This window comes from Aegilops tauschii, chromosome 2, assembly GCF_002575655.3.
Source record: "Aegilops tauschii subsp. strangulata cultivar AL8/78 chromosome 2, Aet v6.0, whole genome shotgun sequence".
Classification (NCBI taxonomy): domain Eukaryota; kingdom Viridiplantae; phylum Streptophyta; class Magnoliopsida; order Poales; family Poaceae; genus Aegilops; species Aegilops tauschii.
The window spans coordinates 584,881,336-584,903,453 of NC_053036.3; positions in this window are offsets into that span (position 1 = coordinate 584,881,336).

Genomic DNA, 22,118 nt, shown 5'->3' on the forward strand with positions numbered 1-22,118 from the left:
GCGGAGGACGGCAAGACCTCCCTGGGGGCAGTCTCACTAGGCTGGCTCCCGAGGAGCCGAGATATCTATGCAAGGTGCACCTCGCGAGGTTCGCGTGATGTGAGCCATGACGACCAAGGCCAGGCGGGCGCCAGCGGGCGTAGTGTACCAGTTTCCCATTTAGTGCCAAGGGGGCAAGCACAGGCGCGGAGTTCCGAGGAATCAGGCAAAGGTTTCCATATCGGTGCAACAAGACCAAGGACCGCCCGGACGGCAGGACGGGGGTCATCGTGTAGCCCAGGGCAGCATCACCACCAGAGCCTTTGGCCGGTGAAGACTGCTTTTGCCAGGATAACTTGTACTAGTTGTCCCCCTTCAAACTTGGCCGTTGTGGGATCCCTTCCCGCCTAGATTTGGGAAGAGGACCAAGGCCACTATAAATAGGACCTAGCCACCACCGTAGAAGGCATCGAACCTTGGACCGGATCCATTCCATCTGAACCCTCACCAGCTCATCGAGCCCAATAACACCTCTCCTCGTGAGGCTGTTTGTCCATTGTACTAGTTCATCCATAGCCCTCAAGAGACAATCCACCACCACACACTGGAGTAGGGTATTACACCACACGGTGGCCCGAACAAGTATAAACCCCCGTGTCTCTTGTTCTTTGAGTTCGTCAAGCAAGGCCGTGGGATCGTTGAGCGAGCGCGCTGGGAAGAGAGTGTTATTCGTGCGCACCCCTGAGTACGAACCTCTCTAGGGTCTGCGGAACCCAAAATCCGACATTTGGCGCGCCAGGTAGGGGTGCGCCGAATCCTTTCTTCCGTCCGCCGACGCACCACCGCTCCACCGCTTCCATGGCTGGCGCTCGTCGAGCTCGTGCTGAGCGACGGGCCGCCCTCGCCACCCGCGTCGCCCAGACGGCTCCCGCCAGCGGACCTCCCCGCCGCTCTCCATCACCTACCGCCAACGCCGCCACCGGCCCGGCGGGGCACGAGCAGCAAGCCTCGTCGCTGCACCCCTCTATGAGGCGGGGTGGACGCACCGCCACCCCGTCGCTGACTCTGGCCGGTTCGTCGTCTCACGCTCGTCGCAGGACCAGCGTAGGCTACGCTGCTCCTGGCACGCGAGCTCCTGCGCTACCGCCCCATCGACGACCTCTACGAGGACTGGCTAGACCGCATAGCCGAGCTCGTCAGCGCCGCTGGGGGCTCTCCTGCACCGTCCCTCTCGCTACCTCGCCCACCTCCAGCTGCGGGTGATGTAGCTCATGGAGCGCCTCCGCCACCTCCACGTCAAGACGTCGCCCTCGCACCCAGGTGTGCAGCCTCGCGGCGTGACCCACCGCGCAAGGCGCCCGCGCGCGAAGAAGGAAGCTGCCAGGAGATCCAGCGGCCGTGAGAAGGGGCACGCACGCTTCCAGCGCTGCCGCACGAAGACCGCGCTCCCCTCGCCGCGGTAGCGCGCGAGCTCCAAGACCAAGCACCACCTCCACGACAGGCTCCAGTGGCCACGGTGGCCTGCCGAGCCTTCACTCCCGAACTACGCAGTGCCGTGTGGCCCGGTAAGTTCAAGCCCGACCAGCCTCCGTGCTACGACGGCACCCCCGACCCTGCTAAGTTCCTGCAGCTTTACGAGCTGCGCATCAAGGCGGCCAACGGCGACGAGAAGGTTATGGCGAACTGGTTTCCCATCGCTCTCAAGGACGGCGCGCGCTCGTGGCTCCTGAACCTGCCCGCGGGATCGATCTCTTCATGGGGTGAGATGCGCGAGCATTTCGTCGCCAACTTCCAGGGCACTCGCGACCGCCTGCCAGCTGCGAGTGACCTGCGGCGCATCAAGCAGCAGCTTGGGGAAACCCTGCAGAAGTACATCCAGCGCTTCAACAGCGTCCACCTCAAGATTCCCAAGGTGACAGACAAGGCCGTCATCTCCGCGTTCTCCAATGGCGTCCGTGATGTCAAGATGAAGGAGGAGCTCGCCATCGACGAGGACCTGCGCACAGCCTTGGAGCTATTCAACATAACGACCAAGTGCACAAGAGCTGAGGAAGGGCGCCTTTCCCTCATCGAGCTACCAGCTGCTGACCCAAAAGACAAGAAGGCCAAGGACGTGAAGCGCAAGGGGGTGGCTGTGCTCGCGGCCGAGCCGGAAATGAAGCGCGGCCGCGACCACCCAGAATCGTCCAAGAGCAGCCGCCCGTTCTGCGCCTTCCACAACGTACACAGCCACAACACCAGCGACTGTCAAGAGCTCAGGGCTATCTGCGATGGGCGCTTTAGCCGACGCCCAAAGCACAACGGCCGAGGCTACGACCGTGGAGGAGGCCGAACTGGAGGGCGCTGGGACGACCGTGGCCCCCGCCAGGAGTGGTGTGACCAGCCTCGTGAGGATCGCTGGCAGGACCAGCCTCGCGAGGGCACCTAGAGGGACCAGCCTCGTGAGGACCGCCCTCAGGGCAAGGTCGGCCTCCCTCCGCTGCCACCACCACCCAGGAGGAACGACGACCAGGACGAGGGGCTGGGAGCTTCCAGGAGCCATGCGCCATCGCCCGCATCTTAGGCGGTGCGCAGGCCCCAGCCTCTCAGCGCATCTTGAAGCAGTTCGCCAGAGAAGTGAACGCGGCTCTCCCCAGGCTCGAGGCCACGCGGCCGCTCAGGTGGTCCAAGTGCAGTATCACCTTTAGCTCGGCCGACCAGCTCAAGTGGGCGGCAACCACCGGCGCCCTCCCGATGCTCTGCTCACCCGTCATCAGCAATGTCCAAGTCACCAAGACCCTCATCGACGGTGGTGCAGGGCTCAATGTACTCTCCGTTGACACGTTCGACCTTCTCCAAGTGCCATACAACTAGCTATAGCCGACCAAGCCCTTCTCAGGAGTGACCAACGGCTCCACCACCCCGATCGGGCAGATCCGCCTGCTCGTCACCTTCGGCAAGCACGACAACTACCACACCGAGCTCATCGACTTCGATGTCGCCCACATTCGCCTTCCATACAACGCCATCCTAGGGTACCCAGCTTTGGCCAAATTAATGGCGGTGACTCATCGCGGCTACAACGTCCTCAAGATGCCAGGAAGATGTGGTGTCATCACGGTCGCCTGCGAGGAAAAGGACGCGGTGTGCTCTCTCCAACGCGCCTACCAGGCTGCAGCGGTCGAGGACCCAGACAATGAAGGCGCCACCTACCCTCCTGAGGCTGTCCCCAAGAAGAAGAAGCAGCTACTCCACCAAGGGCCTCAGGAGAGCAGTGTCTCCAGCGGCACCACTTCAGGACCTGCGCCCACGGAAGGGGCGCCTCCCTCCCTCACATAGGAAGGTGCGCCTAGCGCACTCCTCGGGCTGGGCTCGGGGGCTCTCCTCTGGAGGGCCTCAGACCTAGCCAACGTCACGAGGGAGGTGCTCGGGCACCACGTGAAGGCGTGCTTCTCTGCATGCTTCCCTCGTCAGGGCACGAGGTGTTAGGTGCTCAGGAGTTCATCACCAAGGTCACTGAGGAGCTTCAAGAGGCAAGAGCCATGCGCGGCGACCACCGCCTATAGCCCGGCACAGCTCCATGTCCTGGCGAGGACAGCCAGTTGCGCGTCTGCATCGACTACCTCGGGCTCAACAGGGCCGCATCCCTGGAGCGCTTCTGGCCATCTCGCGCTGGTCGGTGTGAGGCCCCCCTCACAGCTACGTTCGCATGCCCTTCGGCCTGCCAAATGCGGCTGTCACCTTCCATCGGCTCATGCAGGGCGCCCTGGCAGCTCGTGATGCCAGGCACCAGGCAATCCAGAGGGAGGAGGAGCCAGAACCTCCAGGGTCCCGCGGGAACTGGCCGCCGAACGACACCTAAGCAGCAACTTCTTCAGCACACGCCTTCAGCCACTTCGACAACGGTGCCAGATGACATTTTCCAGTTTGTTCAGTTGGGGGCGCCCCTCGGGCTGCATCATCCCCAGGTCGCATGGGTCAGTCCCTTCGGTATGTATCTTTTTGCATCTTTAATTTACCTTGTTGGGGGCGCCCCTCGGGCTGCATCATTCCCAGGCCGCATGGGTCCGTCCCTGTGGCATGTATCGACCTTGCATTTACCTAAACTAGCTTGCTCCCTCCTACGAGTTGCCTTACGATCATCACCTATTTACCTACTACTCCCCCTTGGCATTTCGCGTTGCTGGTCAGCCTCCTGCTCATCCTGCAACGGGGCTTCACATGCTGGCACGGCGCTTGTGCTCGGGTCCGTCCCTGCAATGCTGACAAACCTGAGAAATCGAGCTCTCGCTCGCGGCCATACATGCGCACGTCACCTCACTAGATGCTCAGTGCCTTCATCTTCTTGCGGAAAGATCAGTGGCAGAACAGCCAGCGCGACTATGAGTTATATTCCCCTCTCGGACTAACCCGCAGGAATCTCTGGAGCTTAACCACGGGAGGCCCCGCCAGCCACTCCTTTTCATGCAAATTCGCTTGCGCGTTAAAGGGAGGGCTCCTGAGCATCGCGCCTCAGGAGCTCTTACTGACTCTCCAGCCCTCACCCCCTGGCCTTGACCATGCCATCGCGACCTAGCATACCAGCGGCGGCCGAGCTCCGCTCAGGGGTCGAGACCCGAGGACGCAGAGCACTTAGTAGAGCGTGGAAGGGGGAAGCTAGCGCGAGCCCAACCTAGCAGTCATTGACGCACGAGTCGGGCGCTGCGCAAGGAATCGCCTTGGGCTCACTAAGATAAGTCGCATACGCCTGCTGGCGAGGCTCTGCAATTTGGAATTCTCGACTCCCGTTGCCTCGCTCTGGCAATGTCGCCCTCCTTTTCAGCCTTCAGGAAGCTGCTTGCATGCCAAAGGGGACCTCTTGAGCATCGCGTCTCAGGAGCTCTTGATGGACCTTGGGCCACTCACCTTCTGGCCTTGACCACGGCATCGCGACCTGGCATACCGGCGACGGCTGAAGCCTGCCTGGGGACTGGGACCTGCCGCTAGGCTGCCGCGAGGACGAAAAGGGGGAACAAGGCCGTAGCGGGACGCGCTTCTGCAAACCTCACCGCCAAAACATTCACTAACGCGATTCCGCTGGGGCAACCTCGCCTCCCTTTCGGCCCTTGGGTAGCTGCTTGCACGCTATAGGGGACCCCCCGAGCATCGCGCCTCGGGAGCTCTTACCGGACCTCGGGTCGCTCACCTCCTGGCGTTGACCACGGCATCGCGACCAGGCATACCAGCGACGGCCGAAGCCTACCTGGGGACTGGGACCTGTCAGCGTAGGGCACCAAGCTACCGCAAGGGACGCAAAGGGGCGACAAGCCAAAGCGGAATATGTGACCACGACACTGGATAAAGGACTATATCACATTGAACCAAAAGCACTAGAAATCCCTTACACACCCCCATGGGATTCGTCTCGGCTCCTCGCAGGGAACAAAAGGAGGAAGGCCTCAAGGGGCTCTAACTACGGCTGTCGATGCCATCACCAACAGTGGGCCACGAGAGGCCGACGCCAACCCCATCCAGATCATCAGCGACGACGAGCGGATGTTGCAGCCGCACTCCGGGCACGGCGTGAGCTCGGTGGCGCATAGCTGTCGTCTCTCGTCTCCGGAGACTCGTCGAGCTCGGGAGAGTCGCTGGATCTCGAGGAACCGCCGCTGCTGTTGGAGGAGCTGATGGCAGGGCCGGGGGTAGGCTCGGCGCCTGCTGCTGCGCCACCCTGGTGGCCCCCTCCGGGGCAGCACTCCAGGCGGCGAACTTCCTCATCGAAGACCTTGAAGAACAACGTGGAGGCGCCATCGTACTCAAAGTGTATGGCGAGGGCCCCCTCCGCGCGGCAGGCCCTGGCAACCTCGCCCGATCCTCGGGTCATGAAGATCTCGGCATGGGGGATGGCCTCGACCTCTGCCCCCGTGGCCAGGATGCAGCACCCGGTGTGCTGCAACCACAACTCAAGCGGTCCCCGTGGCGGCATCTCCTCGGTGAAGAACCACGGAAACTGGATCCACGTGCGCGGTGGCATCGTCGCCCACACCACGAACTCGCGCGAGGAGCCCTCGGCGTGGGTTCGTGGGCCGGCGGCTCGTGCGGCCACAGCTTGACCGCCGTGGCTGCGATTCGAGTGGCGTGGGGTGCTGCCCCTTCCTCCGGAGCCCTACGCTTGGTCGTACAGGGGCAACGGGTAGCCGGGAGGAGGCCGCTCGTACCAATGCCTCGTCACCTCCGGCCTCACGCCGGCGCCGTGGGAGTAGCCAAACCTCTTCTTCGGCGGAAGTGGACCCTGCACCTCGCGAAGGGTTTTTCCCTTCTCAGCAGCGGAGAACCTCCTTATTGGAGCCATGGGCGTCACGGCAAGAGGGCGAAGTGAGGAGGAGGAAGAAGGAGCGGGCAGCAAGAAGAAGGAGATAAGCAACAGGGGCTCCGCCGCACCCTCATTTATAGCCAGAAGCAGGCCAACCGTCAACCTCCACGATCGCGCGTAATGATGGTTTCTTCTGCATGCAGCAGGGTCTTGTCAAATCAGGCGGTTGCCAAGGCAGCGTGGGGAAGCGGAGACGCCCACGTCCAATCAGTCGCCACGCGTCGACCAAGGCCGCAGGAGGTTGGGGCCCGCGACGCTCCGCACTTGCCCCTTGGCTTCGCCTCGAAGCCAAGTTCGAGCGCGCCTTGGGCCCGGGGGCTACTGTCAGCGTTCTGGGAACGGGGGTACCCAGACTTGCCTACCTGCGTGTGGCACCCCAGCTCAGAGCAACCGGTTTACCATGCATTACCAGCCCAGAGACCATGTCTTCTGGAAACACACAACATCTTGGTACAGAAGACGACCGCTTTATTGATGCTAGCGGATCAAAGTTTATATTAGAACAGGTAGCGAGGCCAAGCGGCACGCACGATGCGGCTGAACAATATGTACATTATTTAGTGAACATAAAGTGCCTCGATCATAACAACTATGCGGCAGCGGAACAACGTCGTAGTGGAACTCCATAGCACAGGGACACCGATGTGGACACGGTATAGACTCGGACAGCACTCCTTTCCAACAAGACTTTCCTGAAATCTGGCATGACATGCTAGGTCAGTACATTGAATGTACTTGCAAGCTCACAACAAACATAAACATAATGACAAACAATATCATGATAACTAACCAATTATTAATAATGCAACAATATAGCCAACATGCTGTGATCATGCTCATGTGAGAAAAATCTCACGGACTGACTTACCAACGGTGATCGCTCTTGGATCACAAACGTACCAACCTCAAGGTCTTAACTAGGGATATCTCGTGATCTTTCCGGCGATCACAACCACGACCAATATTTGGTCTCAAACGGTGATCCTTCCAGCGAGCACAACCACGACCAACACTTGGTCTCAAACAACAAGATGACCTTCCCGCCATCATTAACAGTGCAAAGTTCATAACTTAGTTTGCAAGATTTATTAAATGTTGACCCATGGTGTGACCTACTTTCGAGCGTGTCCATAACCGTGGACTCGGCTATCGATAGATTAATACACTCTGGAGAGGTAGCACACTGTACCCACACCACGGAACCCATGGCCTCGCACTCCCATTCGGGTGGACCAACGGCATTCCGACGAAACCCCTCCATTGTCATGACACTCTCCCGGCCACTCCGACTCACTCCCCACTGGGCTAGTCCTGGGTGGCCCCGTGTCTACCAAAGACACAACGACCACCGTCGTGGCCAAAACATAAATTGTCCCACACGGAGACACGGTACCAAAATCTCAACAACGGGCACACAAGGTTATGTCTGCTTACCGGGCCAGGGTACCGCACGCCCATAACCTTCCCTCGTTGGAGGCACCGACCAGAGGCATGACAACAGACTGAATAAATGCCTTCCCATAAAGGCAAATGTGGTTGCATTGGGAAAAACTCGATTCAGTGGCACCATGACCCGGTCAACAATGTATTCAAGTTGAGTTATTATCAGGTTCAACTTAAAGTGCAAATAACCGGTGTCATAGTATGCCATGAAATGCAACACGAACATATGCATCACATATCAACGGAAATGACGAAGTCAACTATATCCACACTAAGCTTAAACATCAACAACTCATGACACGACTCTGGTTAGGATTAGACCTTACTTTTAACAGAATCTATTCTAGCAAATTTATCATTTTCTCATGCAATAAAAATAACTCCATATAATTACTTATATCCATAACATTATTAGTCTATCATAACAAAATTAATTCTAGTTTCTTTACCAACTTAGTTAGCTTTAAACTTTCTGTAAATCAAGCATATTAACTTAAACAAGCAACTAACAGAATATAAATAACATAATAGTGATTTAAATGCATGGATTTAATCATTCTTTCAAGTAGGAAAATCACAAATATTGTAATGGCACCATGAAAATGTTTATGTGGCTTGTCTTAGTGTAGATGAGGTTCACAAGCCTCCTCGTAATCCTCAAGACAAGCCTCACCCTCTGAAAATATTTAAAAACACAAAAAGAAAACATCAAGAACCCTTTTGAAATTCACCAGAAAATTTAGACAGTAGGGAAAAATCCCATTTTAGGTGAGCTGCTAGATTTCTTTACAAAGAACACAATGCAAAAAGAATCAATTCATTTGGACTTATGGTTAAAGAGTTTTGGCTGTTTGAAGCTCTCTGGAAAAAAATGAAATTTGAATTTAATTAAAAACAGACTGGGGGGTGACGTCGAAGGCGTAAAACCTCGGGGTGCCACCACTCGTACCACTTCGCGCGCGTACTGAGTGGCTGGCTAGCGGGCCCCGCTAGTCAGGTGAGGGGGGAGGTAGAAGGAAACAGAGGACGGCGCGGCTTCACCGGAGCACACGCCGGCGACGAGGGCTTCTTGGCCAAAACGAGAGGGAGGGATCGAGAGAGCAGATGGAGGCGCACCTGCCCATACCCGTATAGTAACTAGGGGTGGTCGGACGGCATTGGAATCAACCTCTCTAGCGGAGGCAGAGAGCAGAGGCGCCAGAGACGAAGACGACGGCGAAGAGAGGCGACTCCAGGGGCTCCAACCAGGCGGGACAGCACCACCGAAGAGCGGCGGAGGCCCTGGAAGGGTTGCCCAGGCCTGGGTGGGGCTGGAGCTACGAAGAAGACCCGAGGGGATCGTCGGCGAGCTCCAGCTCGGGGACGGCGGCCCACAGCCTCCCCGGCTGGGCTACAGCTTCTACAAGATCATGGAGTGTATGGGAGGAGTGGGTGATGCTCGAGGAGGCTGGGGAGGGCTCTATTTATAGCCAAGCGTCGAGGTGGATCGGACTCCGCCGGTGGACACCTGGACACGGCGCCCGGCGACGAACGGCGTCGGTGAGAGTGGGAGAAGGCGACGCAGCTCACGCGGGGACTGTGGGCGAACGGGGACGAGCACAGGAGCGAGAGGAAGGCGACGAGGACAGTGCGCACCGCACTGTTACGTTGGCCGGACCGCACCCGTGCTCGCTGTGGCGAGCCCCGGCATCGGCGAGTGCCAGGAGGGAGTTAAGAGAGCTTGGACGAAGATTGTGGCGAAGTTTGGCAAGCTTAGGTAGTCGGGGCAGCGAGCACGCGAGCAACAGAAGCTCGGGCGTGACGCAGAGCGTGTCGACACGCAGGTTGGCATCGTGTACACGCGTGGTCACCACGTGAACTCTGTCCTCAGGCCGACCTAAGTCCAAATTTCATGTCTGGCTTGTTGTTCGTGGTAGTTTTGAAGATTACCACGCTTTGGTTTGGACCCAGACGCAGTAGGATAGATTTCAACTGCCAAGTAAGTTTCTGATCAGTAACTTTGAGAGCTTACTGTGGTCAAACGGCTGGGAGTTGGGGGCTGCGCTTTGGAGGTTAGCAATCATCTACTAAGGTGATGATGCACAAGAAAAATCAGCCACAAAGGAGCAAGTAAAATGGTAGTTGCTGTAGAAACCACCATTTCTGTCCAGAACAGAAAATATTTTCTATAGCAAAAATATTCCAAAAAGTGGTGAAATAATTTTGCTCAGGAAGGTGCCCTAGGGTTCAAAGAATATTTGTGAATTTTCTCAGATTTTTGTGGGCAAGAAAAATTGGGGTTGCTTTGGAGCACATTGAGCTAGCTAGGGTTTAAGAGAGGGAAATGAATATTTTTCATTTAAGAAAAACATTCCAAATATTATTTGAGGTGAACCAGAGTGGGAATGATGGTTAGAGAGGGAAATGGGACACTTGGGTGAAATCCAAGGGGTACCCAAGTGTTTAAGTCCATATGAAAAGATTCAAAACTCCAAATTTCAAATTCAAACCAACTGAAAAATCAGGCAAAGAAAAGAATGCAAAAACCAGGCTGTCACAAACCTCCCCCACTTATAATGAATCTCTTCCTCGAGATTCGGTTGCTTGGGAAAACCATTCTGGATAATGTGCCTTTAGAAGTTTTTCCCGTTCCCACATTGATTCTGACTCTGTGGGATGCTCCCACTGAACCTTGTAGAACTTCCTTGCTTTACTACGAGTGACCCTTTCCATCTGATCCAAAATTTTAACCAGTCTCTCTTCATATGTTAAGTCCTTTGCCAACTCTATATCAGTCATAGCAGTCTTTTTCTCAGGCGGCGATATGCATCGCCTCAACTGTGAAACATGAAACACGTTGTGCACGTTCGACAATTCAGGGGGTAGTTCCAACTGATATGCAACAGTACCCACTCGTGACATAACTGGAAATGGACCAATAAATCTGGGTGCCAACTTTCCACGAGTCTGGAATCTCTTGATCCCTTTCATAGGAGTGACTCGGAGGTATACGTGTTTTCCGTGTTCAAAACTGATCTGTCGGTGCTTTGCATCATAATAACTCTTCTGTCGAGATTTGGCCAATTGCAATTTGTCTCTGATTTCCTTAACTTGTTTCTCAGCTTCCATCATGAGATCTGTTCCGAAGATACGGCTATCTCCAGTTTGAGACCAATTTAAAGGAGTGCGACACTTACGGCCATACAAAGCCTCATATGGTGACATCTTTAGACTGGTCTGGAAGCTATTGTTGTAAGAGAACTCGGCATACAGCAGACAGTCTTCCCATATAGGTCCTTGGGCCAAAGCACAGGCTCGCAGCATATCTTTGAGTATTTGGTTTACCCGTTCTGTCTGTCCATCAGTCTGAGGATGATAAGCGGTACTGTATTTCAGTGCTGTCCCCAAGGCTTGATGGAGACGTGACCAAAAAGCGGAGGTAAAAAGTGAACCTTGGTCAGAAGTGATGGTTCGTGGTACTCCATCTAGACTGACTATTCTGGATACATACAGCTGTGCAAGTTGATCTGCTCGATATGTGGTTCCGATCGGGATAAAGTGAGCAACCTTGGTTAAGGTGTCCACTATGACCCAGATTGCATCACTGCCTCGCTGAGTCTTAGGTAGTCCTGTGATGAAATCCATGCAGACATCATCCCATTTCCATTGTGAAACTGCAATGGTTGGAGAAGTCCGGCTGGCTTCTGATGCTCCGCCTTCACCTTGTTGCATATGTCGCAACAAGCCACAAAATAGGCAATGTCTTTCTTCATTCCATCCCACCAGAATATTTGTCGAAGGTCTTCATACATTTTCATACCTCCATGGTGAATGGAATATGAAGATTCGTGTGCTTCTGACAGGATTTTCTGCTTTAAATCCGCTTGATTGGGTACACAGATCCTTCCACGAAAGCGGAGGGTACCAAATTGATCCTTCGAGAAATCTGAAGTCTGTCCTGCTACCATATTCTTGGCACGTTTCTGTAGGACGTGTCAGCTGGCTGGGCCTTGCGGATCTCTTCCTCAAGTGTGGGGGCAACTTCCAAAATATTAGCAAGGCTGGCATCAACGATGACCAGGTTGAGCTGAGCAATCGCCTCTTCAAGTTCAGGAGGCCAGGATTTCAATATGACATTTAGGTTGACAGGCTTTCGACTGAGTGCATCGGCAACCACGTTAGCCTTACCCGGGTGGTAATTTATTCCAAGATCATAATCCTTGACTAACTCAAGCCATCTTCGTTGACGGAGATTTAAATCTGGCTGAGTAAATATATACTTGAGACTTTTGTGATCGGTAAAAATTTGGCACCTCTTCCCGATGAGATAGTGTCTCCAAATTTTTAGAGCATGAACCACCGCGGCCAATTCCAGATCATGAGTAGGATAATTTCCCTCGTGGGGTCATAGCTGTCGTGATGCATAGGCTACTACCTTGCCGTCTTGCATAAGTACGCATCCAAGTCCTTGTCTGGAGGCATCGTAGTACACATCAAAACTGCGGTAGATATCTAGAAGAGTCAACACAGGTGCAGTCGTCAGCCGTATCTTTAGCTCATTGAAACTTTTCTCACGGTCCTCAGTCCATTCAAACTTCTTATCCTTTTTGAGTAGCTCCGTCATGGGTTTAGCGATCTTGGAAAACACTTCAATGAAACGACGGTAGTAACCAGCTAATCCAAGAAAACTCCGGATCTGTGATACGGTTGTGGGTGGCAACCAATCGAGCACATCCTTTACTTTGCTCAGGTCCACGGCTATACCTTCGGCAGATAGCACATGTCCAAGAAATCCAACTTGCTTGAGCCAAAACTCACACTTACTGAATTTGGCGAATAGCTGATGGTCGCGGAGTCGTTGTAGCACTGCTTGGAGATGTTCTTGGTGATCTTCTTCACTTCTTGAGTAAATAAGTATGTCATCGATGAAGACTACCACGAACTTATCGAGGAAGTCCATGAATACTTTGTTCATCGTATGCATGAAGAAGGCAGGGGCGTTGGTGAGACCAAAGGACATAACTGTATATTCATAAAGACCGTATCGAGTGGTGAATGCGGTCTTAGGAATATCTTCCGTTTTATCTTGAGCTGATGATATCCTGTCCGCAAATCAACCTTGGAGAATACCTTGGCCCCACTGAGCTGATCAAACAAGTCATCAATCCTTGGCAGCGGATATTTGTTTGTGATGGTGACATCATTCAGCTGATGGTAATCCACACACATGCGGAGGCTACCATCCTTTTTGTCCACGAAGATAGCAAGTGATCCCCATGGTGAAGAGCTGGGACGGATATATCCTTTCTGGAGCATTTCATCAAGCTATTTCTTTAGCTCCACTAATTCTAATGAGGGCATCCGGTAATACTTCTTGTATAACGGTGCGGTTCTGGGCACAAGATCTATTGCAAACTCAAGCTCTCGATCTGGTGGCATGCCTGGCAGCTCTTCTGGAAATACATCAGGAAACTCATTGACCACAGGAATTAATTCCAATTCAGCCACAGCGGTGAAGACCATTTCTTTCTTGGGTATGCTTCTGCGAGCATAGAAATTGGGTAGTCTGCCCCTTCTGACTGGTCAAAATGACTTCTCGGGTCACGCAATTTATGCATACTTGATATTGAGTCAGCCAATTCATACCCAAGATAACATCCAACTTAGCAGACTCAATAATTATCAAAGAAGTTGGAAAATAGACTCCGTTGATATTGATTTCCAGATTACGGCAGACCAGATTGCTCTTGATTAAGGATCCCGGGGTTTGTACCATCATATTTTTGCCCAAAAGCGAACAAGGAAATTTGTTTTGGGCAACAAAACTCCGAGAAATAAAAGAGTGGGAAGCCCCAGAGTCAAATAAAATTACTGCAGGTATGTTATTAATAGAAAACATATCAATAACGACTTCGGGGTTCTCTTGGGCTTCATCGGCGGAGAGGTGATGAACGTGCCCAGTGATGTTTTGCTGGTTCGGGCATGATTCCATAAAGTTGACTTGTGGCCTGAATAGAGCATTCGCCTTGCTGTTCTTGGGACACTGTCTGGCATAATGTCCGGCTTGCCCACAACTGAAGCAAGAATTGTTGCGCTGGCATTCTTCGTGCACTGGGTTGGTCACGACATTCTTGACTTGGGTGGTGGTCTTGTTAACATTCTGTTGCCAATTGGGCTTGTATTCCACCTGAGTCTGCTGCCAGGTACGAGCCTTTTGCACGGGTTGCCCATCCTTCTTTGGCTCAAACTTGCGCTTGTGATTGTTGTTAGCAGGCCTATTATCTGATACAAGCTTGTGCTCCCTTTCAGCAATGAATGCCTTGTTCACCAAAGTTTGGAAATCTGGGAAATCAAACATACTGAGGGTACACCGGAGTTGCAGGTTTAATCCACCAAGAAATCTGTCAACCTTTCTTTCTTCAGTGGCCACGTCATAAAGGGAGAAGCGTGGCAGATGATTGAATTTTTGCAACACCCACAGACTGATTTCCTTGGAGAAGCGCGAGAGATTCACGCTGCTTAGTCTTCATAATTCCAGTAGGGATATGATATTTCCGGAACTGATCCTTAAATTTTGACCAGGTGATTTCTTCATCAGCAGGCCACATGGCTTTTATATTTTCCCACCATATGGCGGCAGTGCCTTCAAGATAATGAGTTCCAAATGGAACTTTATCATCTTCTTCAGTACGAGCAATCTCAAGTTTCCTCTCAATGGTTCGCAACCAATCGTCGGCATCCAAGGGGTCAATAACCTGACTGAAACTGGGAGGCTTGGTCCTCTGAAAATCTGACAGCTTGGAGTGATGACCGTTCTGGTTTCCATTCTGTCCAACCATAGCTTGCACACTTCTTAAAATTTCAGTCAGATCATTATTCCGTCTTTCCTCAAACATACACAGAATTTGCTCGGTGGAGGCCGGATTTGGCGGTGGAGGCAGTGGTGGAACGTACGGCTCGGGGGAGTGTCCTGCATGTCGTGCGGAACGACAAACAGGAGTACCCTCGCGAACGTTGCTACTGCTTCCTCCCCGCGACATCCTATTGTGGATTTTTCCCAAGACAATGCAACCGAGATGAGAAATATTCAAAATGAATTGGGGAAAAGCCAGCAATAAAATCCCGAGAAAAACCGAAATGACAAAGAAAATACGGCGAATAAAATAGAGTTCCAACAGAATTATACATAGACTCATACATCAAAAATAAACAACATGCCAGGTTCAACTACTCTCATACATGAAACGAAACCTCATGACTCGTACGACTACACTCGTACACCATCCTGATGACTGCGAATACTCAGAAGCACTACTGCTCTACTGGCGCTGCGGGGTCCTCTCCTGAAGCGGACTCGGATCCTGAACTGACGAGGTTAACTGAGACCTCCGGGTTAAAGGCAACACGACGACGCTGCCTCGAGGGCTCTCCCTCAGGGGCAGGTGTAGGGTGAAGCATCGGGGCTACAGGCGTAGTGAGAAGTGAAACCCACTCAGCAGGGGCACTGAGAGGATCCACAGTCGCGGCGCCCGAGCTACTCGGAGGAGTAACTGGTGAAATAGGGGAACTAGAACTGGCTGGAATATAAGGAGTGAATCCCAGGGAGGATGGAGCAGTGGCAGACCTAGTAGAGACTAAAGCAGAGGCTAAAGCAGTACGGGCACGAGTCAGCTCTCGAGCCAGCTCGTGGATCATAAGATAACTAGCAGTGATATAACGAGCAAGGTGGCTAGCAACACTATCAGACTCCGGATCAATGATAGGGAAACGGACACGACCATTGTCGTGCAGAGAAGGATAGTAGTAGAAACCTGCGTGGTTCTGCATCCGGACCTCGTTGTAACGAAGCTCGACAAGGACCTCGAATGCAGCAAACAGGATAGCCCGAGAAGCGGTAGAAGCGTAACTGCTCCGAGAGGTACGAGTGTAAGTGCTGGAATCAGAACTGGTGCGCAGAGTAACCACTGCGTGATACTCATACACTGAGTCAGCTAGACGCTCCCGGTACACACGATAGACTGGATCGTCACCGAGGGGGTACAGCCGACGCCACACGTTACGAAGGAGATGCGGCGACGTGAACGGCATCAGCTGCAACTGGCACGAATACGGCACCGGAGCCATCTACACTCACAACCATTAGTAGGTTAGCATAAAAATAAAACAAGTGCATGCAATACAACAACCAGCTACAAATACTACCGGCACTCAACTTAAACTCGTATCTAGCATCCAGTTAACACGTTGTAGTCTAGCATGGCCTACAGTCAGCGCAGCTTTGATACCAAGCGTTGTGGCACCCCGGCTCAGAGCAACCGGTTTACCATGCATTGCCAGCCCAGAGACCATGTCTTCTGGCAACACACAACATCTTGGTATAGAAAACGACCGCTTTATTGATGCTAGCGGATCAAAGTTTATATTACAACAGGTAGCAAGGCCAAGCGGCACGCACGGTGCGGCTGAACAATATGTACATTATTTAGTGAACATAAAGGGCCTCGATCATAACAACTATGCGGCAGCGGAACAACGTCGTAGCGGAACTCCATAGCATAGGGACACCAATGTGGACACGGCCTAGACTCGGACAGCACTCCTTTCCAACGAGACTTTCCTGAAATCTGGCATGACACGCCAGGTCAGTACATTGAATGTACTTGCAAGCTCACAACAAACATAAACATAGTGACAAACAATATCATGATAATTAACCAATTATTAATAATGCAACAATATAGCCAACATGCTGTGATCATGCTCATGTGAGAAAAATCTCACGGACTGACTTACCAAGGGTGATCGCCCTTGGATCACAAACATACCAACCTCAAGGTCTTAACTAGGGATATCTCATGATCTTTCCGGCGATCACAACCACGACCAATATTTGGTCTCAAACGGTGATCCTTCCGGCGATCACAACCACGACCAACACTTGGTCTCAAACAACAAGATGACCTTCCCGCCATCATTAACAGTGCAAAGTTCATAACTTAGTGTGCAAGATTTATTAAATGTTGACCCATGGTGTGACCTACTTTCGAGCGTGTCCGTAAACGTGGACTCGGCTATCGATAGATTAATACACTCTGCAGAGGTAGCGCACTGTACCCACACCACGGAACCCATGGCCTCGCACTCCCATTCGGGTGGACCAACGGCATTCCGACGAAACCCCTCCATTGTCATGAGCCTCTCCCGGCCACTACGACTCACTCCCCACTGGGCTTGTCCTGGGTGGCCTCGTGTCTACCAAAGACACAACTACCACCGTCGTGGCCAAAACATAAACTGTCCCACATGGGGACACGGTACCAAAATCTCAACAACGGGCACACAAGGTTATGTCTGCTTACCGGCCCAGGGTATCGCACGCCCATAACCTTCCCTTGTTGGAGGCACCGACCTGAGGCATGACAACGGACCGAATAAAGGCCTTCCCATAAAGGCAAATGTGGTTGCACTGGGAAAAACTCGATTCAGTGGCACCATGACCCGGTCAACAATATATTCAAGTTGAGATTATCAGGTTCAACTTAAAGTGCAAATAACCGGTGTCATAGTATGCCATGAAATGCAACACGAACATATGCATCACATATCAACGAAAATGACGGAGTCAACTATATCCACACTAAGCATAAACATCAACAACTCATGACACGACTCTGTTTAGGATTAGACCTTACTTTTAACATAATCTTTTCTAGCAAATTTATCGTTTTTCTCATGCAATAAAAATAACTCCATATAATTACATATATCCATAACTATATTACTCTATCATAACAAAATTAATTCTAGTTTCTTTGCCAACTTAGTTAGCTTTAAACTTTCTATAAATCAAGCATATTAACGTAAACAAGTAACTAACAGAATATAAATAACATAATAGTGATTTAAATGCATGGATTTAATCATTCATTCAAGTAGCAAAATCACAAATATTGTAATGGCACCATGAAAATGTTTCTGTGGCTTGCCTTAGTACAAATGATGTTCACAAGCCTCCTGGTGATCCTCGAGGCAAGCCTCACCCTCTGAAAATATTTAAAAACAAAAAAAGAAAACATCAAGAACCCTTATGAAATTCACCAAAAAATCTAGACAGTTGGGAAAAATCCCATTTTATGTGAGCTGCTAGATTTCTTTACAAAGAACACAATGCAAAAAGAATCAATTCATTTGGACTTATGGTTAAAGAGTTTTGGCTGTTTGAAGCTCTCTGGAAAAAAAATATGAAATTTGAATTTAATTAAAAACAGACTGGGGGGTGACGTCGAAGGCGTAAAGCCTCGGGGCGCCACCACTCGTACCGCTTCTCGCGCGTACTGAGTGGCTGACTAGCGGGCCCCGCTAGTCAGGTGAGGGGGAGATGGAGAAGGAAATAGAGGACGGCGCGGCTTTGCTGGAGCACACGCCGCCGACGTGGGCTTCTTGGCCAAAATGAGAGGGGGGATCGAGAGAGGAGATGGAGGCGCACCTGCCCGTACCCGTAGAGTAACTAGGGGTGGTTGGACGGCGTCAGAATCAACCTCTCTAGCGGAGGCAGAGAGCAGAGGTCGCCGGAGACGAAGACGACGGCGAACAGAGGCGACTCCAGGGGCTCCAACCGTGCGGGATAGCACCACCAAAGAGCGGCGGAGGCCCTGGAAGGGTTGCCCAGGCCTGGGAGGGGCTGGAGCTACGACGACGACCCGAGGGGATCGCCGGCGAGCTCGAGCTCTGGGACGGCAGCCCGCGGCCTGCCCGGCCGGGCTACGGCTTCTACAAGATTGTGGAGTGTGTGGGAGGAGTGGGTGATGCTTGAGGAGGCTGAGGAGGGCTCTATTTATAGCTGAGTGTCGAGGGGGGATCGGGCTCCGCCGGTGGACACCTGGACACGGCGCCCGGCGACGAACGGCATCAGTGAGAGTGGGAGAAGGCGACGCAGCTCACGCGGGGACTGTGGGCGAACGGGGACGAGCACGGGAGCGAGAGGAAGGCGACGAGCAAAGTGCGCACCACACTGTTACGTTGGCCGGACCGCGCCCGTGCTCGCTGCGGTGAGCCCCGGCATCGGCGAGTGCCAGGAGGGAGTTAAGAGGGCTTGGACGAAGATTGTGGCGAAGTTTGGCAAGCTTAGGCAGTCGGGGCAGCTAGCACGCGAGCAACAGAAGCTCGGGCGCGACGCAGAGCGCGTCGACACACAGGTTGGCATCGTGTACACGCGTGGTCACCGCGTGAACTCTGCCCTCAGGCCGACCTAAGTCCAAATTTCATGTCTGGCTTGTTGTTCGTTGTAGTTTTGAAGATTACCACGCTTTGGTTTGGACCCAGACGCAGTAGGATAGATTTCAACTGCCAAGTAAGTTTTGGATCAGTAACTTTGAGAGCTTACTATGGTCAAATGGCTGGGAGTTGGGGGCTGCGCTTCGGAGGTTAGCAATCATCTACTAAGGTGATGATGCACAAGAAAAATCAGCCATAAAGGAGCAAGTAAAATGGTAGTTGCTGTAGAAACCACCATTTCTGTCCAGAAAAGAAAATATTTTCTTTAGCAAAAATATTCCAAAAGGTGGTGAAATATTTTTGCACAGCAAGGTGCCCTAGGGTTCAAAGAATGTTTGGGAATTTTCTCAGATTTTTGTGGGCAAGAAAAATTGGGGTTGCTTTGGAGCACATTGAGCTAGCTAGGGTTTAAGAGAGGGAAATGAATATTTTTCATTTAAGAAAAATATTCCAAATATTATTTTGAGGTGAACCAGAGTGGGAATGATGGTTAGAGAGGGAAATGGGACACTTGGGTGAAAGCCAAGGGGTACCCAAGTGTTTAAGTCCATATGAAAAGATTCAAAACTCCAAATTTTAAATTCAAACCAACTGAAAAATCAGGCAAAGAAAAGAGGGCAAAAACCAGGCTGTCACACTGCGGCCCATGGCGTGGCTCCATCGACGGCCTGGTACGGCCCAACATCGACAGCAACAACTCAAGACCCTCGCGAGGGGCCAAGCCTCGCGAGGCGGACGACGGCAAGACCTGCGTGGGGGCAGTCTCACTAGGCTCGCTCCCGAGGAGCAGAGATTTCTATGCAAGGTGCACCTCGCGAGGTTCGCGTGACGTGAGCCATGACGACCCAGGCCAGGTGGGCGCCAGCGGGCGCAGTGTACCAGTTTCCCCTTTGGTGCCAAGGGGGCAAGCGCAAGTGCGGAGTCCCGAGGAATCAGGCAAAGGTTTCCATATCGGTGCAACAAGACGAAGGACCACCCGGACGGCAGGACGGAGGTCATCGTGGAGCCCAGGGCAGCGTCACCACCAGAGCCTTTGGCAAGCGAAGACTGCTTTTGCCAGGATAACTTGTACTAGTTGCCCCCCTTCAAACTTGGCTGTTGTGGGATCACTTCCCTCCTAGATTTGGGAAGAGGACCAAGGCCACTATAAATAGGACCTAGCCACCATCGTAGAAGGCATCGAACCTTGGACCGGATCCATTCCATCCGAACCCTCACCAGCTCATCGAGCCCAAGAACACCTCTCCTCCTGAGGCTGTTCATCCACTATACTAGTTCATCCATTGCCCTCAAGAGGCAATCCCCGACCACACACTGGAGTAGGGTATTACACCACACGGTGGCCCGAACCAGTATAAACGCCTGTGTCTCTTGTTCTTTGAGTTCGTCGAGCTAGGCCATGGGATCATTGAGCGAGCGCGCTGGAAAGAGAGTGTTTTTTGTGCGCACCCCAGAGTTCAAACCTCCCTAGGGTCTGCGGAACCTGAAATCCGACAAACACCTACAAAGTACTTCTAGTGTCATACTTGTTCTAGGTAAAGCAAACGTTAAGCGTGCGTAGAGTTGTATTGGTGGTCGATAGAACTTGAGGGAATATTTGTTCTACCTTTAGCTCCTCGTTGGGTTCAACACTCTTACTTATCGAAAGAGGCTACAACTGATCCCCTATACTTGTGGGTTATCACAGCACCACCGTTCTTGCATAGCTCGCCAACACAATAATAAATTCAGATTGTGCAAAAGATAGACCTTCAAATGGTGTAATTGTCATGCCCATGTCTCCTTTAGTTCTAACTTTGAAATGCAGTACTAACAATCAATAATTTCCTGTAGAAGTTTAAATCCTGCCATGATCGATGAATTAACAAAATGAAATTCTATGTTCTGAGCACAACGCAAGAAAAGGCAGATGTGCATCTTTAATCCAATTAAACAGAGGCTGAAGTGTGTTGTTTGTCTAAACTGCCATGTTTTAGCTCGTACAACAAAATGTACAGAAGAACGAATTTATTTTACCAAAAAGACCTAAGATTTTATCGCCTCTGTTGTGACTCTAGGGAGCGCATCACATGTAACCAGTAAATCCAATAAAGTTACTGGATAGTTGTCACTTGTTAATATCAAACACTTTTAGTACAATCGCTCCAGACTGAGAGGTCAATGCCATACTCCATTTGAGAAAATGGTAGCTAGTCTGTCCTCTAAAAATGATTAGCATGTTATTTCTTCACCCCATTGAATAGTACTACTCGCATTTTGTGATGGTTGAATGGGATGATAAACTTGAGAAACTTGAACCATCTCTCATTCTTCATATGTCTTACCTTTGCAAGTCTCATGAAGATGAGACCTATGAATAATCAACATATATAGTACTCGTAGAAAGGAAATAATATGATTGGTGTGGACAAAAATCATTGGGTAAAGGCGATGCGATTTATTTTCATTACGAAGTAATGCACCAATAGAAACCAGCCCTACTATCAAGCTACTAGATGAGATGACTTACCGAAAAAACTATCAACCTACTGGATGAGATGAATTACTGGAAGAATGCCTTGCTCTTAACCTGGTGCTCCAACAGCTCATGGACTAAAAGAAACAAAAAGATGAAGATAAAAACACCCAACTGCATGCAATTTATTATTTTATAGGCTTGTTGATTAATTCACAAATGAGCAAATGTTGAATGGACCTTACCAGACTATAGGAGGATGCTTAAGGCGAGCTCGGGGCTGAGCACACCACTGAACACCATCTTGTCTAGTGTCTCCATGAGGCCCTGCCAACGGCTTACCACCGATACATCTCGAACACCACCAACGTCCCTATTCTGACCCCCTCTCCCTGCCGATCAACATTATCATAAGTTAGAACAGGACCAACAATCTCAGTAAGATTGACCACAAAGTCATGCTGGAACCCCAAAAAAGGTCGAGCCGCAAGGGGCACAAGGGCACGAGCAAACACATGTATTCTGCCACCATTAATTCCCTTGAATACTTGGATAGATAGATAGTGCATTGGGAACATGATTCAAAATAAAAGTAATGTGTACACCTGATATCCTAATTCACAAGAATTTAGCTTCTGTAGTTAAACAAAACTAACA